The sequence below is a fragment of the Perna viridis genome, chromosome 11 (genome assembly GCF_037379345.1).
Source record: "Perna viridis isolate PV_CMFRI_1.1 ecotype Kerala chromosome 11, ASM3737934v1, whole genome shotgun sequence".
NCBI classification, from domain to species: Eukaryota; Metazoa; Mollusca; class Bivalvia; order Mytilida; family Mytilidae; genus Perna; species Perna viridis.
The window spans coordinates 1,356,479-1,363,971 of record NC_142455.1 but is presented as its reverse complement, the minus strand read 5'-3'; the positions used below and the strand labels follow the sequence as shown (position 1 = coordinate 1,363,971).

General features: G+C 34.1%; 1 long non-coding RNA gene across 1 annotated transcript; it reads left to right on the top strand.

Moving 5' to 3' along the window:
• The first annotated feature begins 1,879 nt into the window (after window positions 1-1,879).
• LOC148602270 (uncharacterized) lies at window positions 1,880-3,410 on the top strand. The gene is made up of 3 exons (XR_015916328.1): window positions 1,880-1,990; window positions 2,471-2,563; window positions 3,269-3,410. It is a non-coding gene; the product is annotated as an uncharacterized LOC148602270 (long non-coding RNA).
• Window positions 3,411-7,493: the final 4,083 nt, after the last annotated feature.

Here is a 7,493-nt window from a genome sequence, read left to right as displayed (position 1 = left end):
AGATTTAACCATCATCGAAAAGAATCTCTGCGTAATATCCTTTCTAAAGGTCCCAAGTACCATGAACCACGCTCCATAAATTGGAATTAAAACTTTACAGTTCTTACGGATGCCTTGGAGGACTATGCAAGAAAATGGATAAAACGAGAACAAGAAGACATTGATTCTCTGTCAGAGTGGTTAAAGGCCGTGAGGTCTTTAATTTTGAAACGAATGAAAGTTTTAAGTAGCTCAATGAGTGCCAAGGCTACATCTGTTTTCAAAGACCCCGATGTAGCGAAAACATTGTCTACTATACATGACAAATATGTTGTCGTACCAGCAGACAAAGCCCAAAACAACATTGTTTTTGTCTGCAAAACGTTTTACATCCAATGTTTATTATCAGAGGTAGACGTAGAAAATAATAGCAATGATAAGAGCCATACTGCCACCACACTCTCCAAAGAACCATAAATCTGTGCTATCCTCATTTGGTCTCTCTATCAAGGACGATTATTGTGATTTACCGTCTATGTACTGGATTCCTAAACTCCACAAGAATCCATACAAACAACGTTTCATAGCTGGATCTGCAAAATGTACCATCAAACCTCTTTCAAAACTTTTAACTTCTACACTCACAACTGTGAAAGAGGGTCTGCAGTCCTACCACAACACTTGCTACACCAGTAGTGGTATTAATTCAATGTGGATTCTTAAAATTTCGAAAGATCTTTTGGAGACAATCAGTTCACGACTATTATCTGAATATAATAGCACTAAAACCTATGATTTTTCAACATTGCATACTTCTATTCCCCATACTCAGTTAAAATCCCGACTTAAAAACATTATACATCGTTGCTTTTCCCAAAAAGAGGGTACACCTAGATACAAATATATAGTTCTTGGTAGAGATTCCTCATACTTTATAAGAAATAATTCCAAATCGTCTTCCAAATATACAGAGGAAGATGTTTACAAAATCCTGGAATTTTTAATCGACAACATATTTGTCCAGTGTGGTGGACGTGTTTTTCAACAAACGGTCGGCATTCCAATGGGAACAAATTGTGCTCCTTTACTTGCTGACCTATTCCTTCACTCTTATGAGGCTGACTTTATAGCTGATCTGATCCAAAAGAAAGAACATCGTTTGGCATTGATTCTTTAATCTCAGTTTCCGCTATATAGATGACGTATATATCTAGTGTTTTTTTAAGCAAACAACAAAATTAATATGTACAAAGTTTAAGTAAGTACGAGCTCAACATGACTGAATCCAGAACGATTATGATCTCATGTATTGTCCTTACATGTACACACCCTTCAAAGAGAACACAAGCAGTGTCTACAATACTAGTATTGTCTATTATAAATTGGGATAGTGTGCATGAAGTACAATGTAGATTGTAAATACTTTACAATTGTGCCTGACAACGACGTGTGCAATGACCTTCAAACGCTGTGCTCGGGATGGTTGATGTTTTTTTTTTTATCTCCTACGTCAAACACAATTAATGTTACGCATTATGTACTCTTATCAAAGTAAGCCATTACTATAGAACACACTCCTCAGTCCCTTAAATTGAATCAATTTTTCAATTTCTCGACTGTGATGAACCCAATTCTTTGGCGAACGAGAACAATGGTAGATATGATAAAAGTTTTACAAGAGTTAGAGCATCTGGTTGTTATGCTATTCATATGAAGATAAGCCAATGTAACGAACCGTTCGTACCGTATTTATATCATGATTATTTGTAAAGTCTAATTTGTGGACACAAATACAAAGTCTAAGCACTAAATAACGTAGCAAAAAATTTCATTTGCTACAACTGCATCGTACACATCATCATCTGTCACGTTTGTTTGTTTCCTGCATGGTATAAAACAGGGTTTAGCAACCTGAACACACCACAAAGATCTCGAATCGGAAAGATGAAGACCGGAATTGCCATCATGATAGTAGTGTGTTTCCTTGTCATTAATGTCGACAGACAAGCTGGTAAGAGATTAATGAACACATTTTACTTTAATGGCGGATCCAAGCACCACTGTCTTGAATTAGAAGAAGTTCGCCAGCTCAACGAAATTATTTCTGATATTAATTTCTTTTACATTAATTATCGCTTTTTCTTCTTACTGTTGAAATAATGTGTTCGAAAAGAATTATAGAGCAATTTAAGACTTGTATGCACAATTTTGATAGTAACTATTATAATGTTTAATCTATTCAACTGTTATAGTTTTAAAAACCTATAAATTACAATCGAATTGGATTTTTTTGGTTAGTTTTTCTTTGTTTTGCTTTTGTTTTTTGTTCATTTTTTTATTGTCGTTTTCGCAGTCGAATGTCTTAATTTGTTTTTTTCTGTTATAGGCAATCGTTTTCAATAAATATTTTTAATCGCGTGTTCAACAAAATGGATTCATCTTTATGATCCCATTTAACCAATCAAATCAATTTCATTTTTTTAAATTTCAGTGGCAAGAGTTGTAACAGAAACAGAGCCAACAGATGGCGCTGGCAAAAGTTCTGATGATACAAAAAAGTGTGAAATAGACCCTATTACTGGAGGTACATGGAAGGCAGCAACCATTTGATATTCTGGAGGGGGGGTATAGATTTTTTTCTGCAACAAACTTTTTTTCTCCTTGAGCAAAAACATGTAATTTTTTTCCAGGGTCAATCAAAAGCGAATACTTTTTTTTAGGAAAACTACAGCATTGGATGGATATTTTATACAAATACACAAAAATTGGATCAGGTAACATTTTTTGGCCATTTTTTTAATTCAAACTTTTTAAAATCCCAGTATTAGGTCAATTTTTTTTTCACATTGTTAAAAAAAAACAAACTTTTTTTCTCCAAAATATCCATAGAACACCCCCCCCCTTTCCAAAAATCAATTGGTTTCTGCCTAAGGTTCTAAAGACTGTTATGATACATTGTATTAATACTCTTTTATTGATGTACCTATGGACCATTGTAAACAAAATATTGAAACTAAATACAACTTTGGTATCAAACAATAGACCTTGTGATGAAAAAAAAACAACTTTAAGCTCTGTACTTAAATACTTTTCAAAATCTAAGAAACCCTAGTTTTTTATTTCAGTTTTTTTGTAAAATCTTGTCAATGTAGTGTATACCCTATTAAAACAATATTTGGGAGATTTCAAAATCAAAAAGAATCCAATGGAAAGGGGTTGTCGATTCCGACTGTTCCCATCCGGTTAAAAGAAGTCGATCGATTGATGTGTATTTTTTTTATTATTCCAGAATGTAAGCGAATGAACGATGGAGTGGATGGGAAATGAAGGCCACCATGAGATCAACTAAAATATAAATAATATTATAAGTGAGGATGAAGAGAAATAGCTGCGGATCGCTGTATCATTCCGGAATAAAAGTCTTGTTTGAATTTGTGTTTATTTGACATAGCGTGTCCATAAAGAATAATAAAACTTTTACCGAAATGGTAATCTATCGGTAATAGCACATGATTGTGCCACAGCAATAAACAGAAACGCCTCCCAACTAGTATAAACAATCCGGCTACATTGTTGATTTTGGGCGCAATTCCCTGTGACAATGGTCAACAGAATTAGTCAAAAGGGAACATAACGAAAATAGTTATGGTGTATGTGTCAAAGAGACAACAGCCCCATATTGGGATGAAAATGTCAGTCCAAGGCTAGGTTTTCAATGAAGGACGAAGAACTTCTAACACCACATGGCAGGTTGCAGCTGACCCCGAAACATCATTATACACAGGTACATTGAAAGAGTTGCCCGCTATACTATAGTAACATAAAAAATAACCTAAAGGCGAAAACGAAACAAGACATACATAGGCCAGAAATTCTTGACTATGGACAGACGCAAAAATGCGGCAAGGTTAAAGTACTTTGGCGTGATCACATACATTCCCTCCCTTCGGCCACAGTGGAAAAAAATATTACACAATTAAACACATTTGAAAATCAGTTCAGAAGGTTTGGGTCCCTTGTTAAAACAGAAATAAATACACTAAGTATAAATTACACAAATGAACAAACTAAGGACTACTTCTAACTGACATGCCAGCTCAAGACCAGTTTAAACCTACAAAAAGTTATGTCCCTATCGTATCGCTATATAACAAATGGCAACATCAAGGGCATAAAACGAGAAGTTGGCATTCCAGTCGGGAGTACACTACGTAGCAGATTTATTCTGTCGTAATGATTGTTCTGGTACTGGAAATATTTGTTGTTCAAGGATTTTCCTCGTTACTTTCTAGGTTATTTCATTAAGTACTTCTCTGTCAAAAAATCAGGCAAAATGTGTATAAAGTGTGGTACATGAAAAAAAACCGCAGAGATTTTATTGCATTATCCAAGTATTTAAACCTCATAACCTCCAGAATAAAAATCTAAGTTGTTGTAAAGTTTGCTTTTTTAAGATATTGACAGATCATAATTAGTCAAATGTACTAATGAAAAAAAAAAAAAACTTCCCGCACTTTTTCCTGATATAAAAGCAGACGGACAATATATAGAATGCTAAGGGAACATGTGCCATTAAATTTTTTAGGAATACTCAATATCATTCAACGAGAAATTACAGTACTACATTGTTCAAAATGAACATAAACTAATTCAAATATTTTGCTTTTAAATTATGGTAATTTCATCAAAATTACAAAAGGAATCGTCAAATGTCTCTTTAAAATATGGTTCAATATAAAAAAGTCACTGGAAAGTTAACAGTGACTTCGTTGGTCAATCGGAACTACATGTACTCGGACACTGCCGCTATACATTAAAAAAAAACTCTGGTGCAGAATGGAGAATTTCTATTTGAAAAAAACGCGGGAATTATTAGTGATACACGTGTTTCTCCTGTGTAACGAGAAACTTTAAGGCAAAGTGGTTCCGACTGTACATTTGTCTTGGCATTGTTGAAATGTTTCGGTATATATGTTGTATTTTAAGTGCACAGGCTTGGACAAACGCATATCGATTGTGATATTTAAAATAAAACGATACCCCAGCAAAAATTAGGGTACTATAGCTACGAGAAGTTCTATGTAAAGCATAGTATGTTCAAGTTCAAATGATAGTGCTTCTGAATGTCGAAATCACACAGGGACGGTTAAATACAATGCAACTAAAAATTTAGATAGCAAACAATAAGCTTAGGCCCGATCAAGTCATGCAGCGAAAAATAAGCTCGATCGATCAAGCGAATTATACGTTCGATCAAGCGAATAATACGCCCGATCAAGCAATAATTATTATTACCGGTAAATTTGATTGTTTATTTCTCCTCTGGGTAGATCTTTTCAGGGGATGTAACCGACTTGTCCGTGTCATCTTTTCTGTGTTATTTCATTTTTGTGGAGAAACTCGCTCGATTTTTTTTACGACACACATCTTTAGCTAGCGGGACCTTGAAATATACGAGTTCAACCTTAAAGTTTACACATTTTATTTCCAAAAAGTCAAGTGAAGAATGTAAAATTAGTACAGCTAATTATGGAGGAACTCATCAAGCTTGGCATTTCTTATTCATTTAATTGGCTCACGGCTATAAGGCTTTATAGTAGGAAAATTTTCCAACGCATAAAAGTTCCGAGTAGTAATTAGTAATCTTTTAATTGACTTGGGTGACTAATTAGATAAGAAATTTTAGCTGTCAAAGAATCTACTCAATTATGTCAATTTTACAAATTAAGACAATAGACCTATTTATACCAATTAAATCATATAAAAGCAATTCTCTAAAAATCAATCTGAATAAAACTTTTAGAAGTTCAATAATAAAAATTGCAAAAATCGAAATTTAAGCAAAATAAAAACAAGACTTCACTAAAAATGCAAACTCTTTAAAAAATGTATTTTACGTAATTTTGCCTACTTTTCCAATGGGCAAGATGTAGGTTATTTTTCCATAAACTAACTTGGTCCTGTGACATCATTAACGTCGATTAGTCAGCAGTTCCAAACTAAAATAATTAAGAGTTTGATGAAGGAGCAAATCTTAATTTTGACTTTAATTAATTATAAATTAAGCTAAAAGTTTTGTTATTAAACTTTGACAAAGTTTAGCTGGCAGAAGCTAATCCGATTAAAAATTAAAAACAATTCTTAAATAAAAGCTCGATCAAGCTAGCGAACGATAAGCTCTATCAAGCTAACAAACTAGCGAACAATAAGCTCGATCAAGCTGGCAAACAATAAGCCCGACCAAGCTAGCGAACAATAAGCCCGACCAAGCTGGCAAACAATAAGCCCGACAAAGCTAGCGAACAATCAGCCTGATCAAGCTTGTGCACAAATGTTAAATTCACTCGTCTTTTATATAAAACCAACGTAGTCCGTTGTTCTTGTTTTGTTTTGTTTTTTTGTTAAATATCATTGTTTTGCATTTTTGTTTTGTTTTTTTAAGATATCGGCATTTTCCCGCACTTTCTTATTGTTCGCTTGCCAAATGGAGAGGGGGGGGGGTTAAGTTATCTCCATTTAAAATTGATGAAATTGCGTATGCATTTCATAAAATACCTTAAATTGTCGATACTTAAAAATGAATACCATTTCTTCATTCAAGATAACATTTTAAATATGATTTCACATAAAAACTTGCGTCTGTTTGCAGGTTGTACATGCCGAATACACTTATTAATGTACATGTAAGAAAAATCGGACTAGTAGCACTACATTGTATTAATATATGGCCATACAATAAATCTGTGCTTTTTTTTTGTTGTCAGACAGCCCTATCGAACCTCTCAGCCTTTCCCGTTTTCTAAAAAAAAAATAAATAAAAAGATAAACAATATATCAAGCGCTATGAAAGAAGTTAAAGCAAGGTAATCGTGAAAATAAACGGGGGACGTGATACTCATGATTTTGGGACAAAACTAGGACACAGAGAAAGGAACAGATACGATGAAGGCAACAAATGCACCATCGTATAACCTTTATCAAATACATTTCAATGTTGTAAATACAGAGATCACCAAAAGCTCTTCAATCATTGCACACACACACACACACACACACACACACACACACACACACACACATAAACTCTGAAAGGCTGCGACAACAAAAGTAATAAAATTCACGGTAAAAGAACGACAACTCTTCTTCAAAATAAAATAAAAAGTCGAATAACGACGACGAACATCCTCTGACTGTAGATAAGGGTAAATAGACATATAATTATATAGAAAAGAAAAGGGAAGGAAAAAAAGAATAATTGAGCAAACCAGGCTCAAAATTCTTATGGCAGGTGCATTCTAAGGAAATCGTCCTATGAAGTATTCCCGACTTGCGGACCAACATTTTGTCAACATTTACCTCCCTTTGGAGCAGGTGTCTATTCGGAACACGTAAGGTTTTCCATCCGATATCGACGATACTTTAGAAAATCTCGAAAGTCAAAAGGGAATTTCTCGTTCTACTGACCCTGCCATAAATTTTCTTTAGCCGGGATACAAATGAAAATCATCCTTACG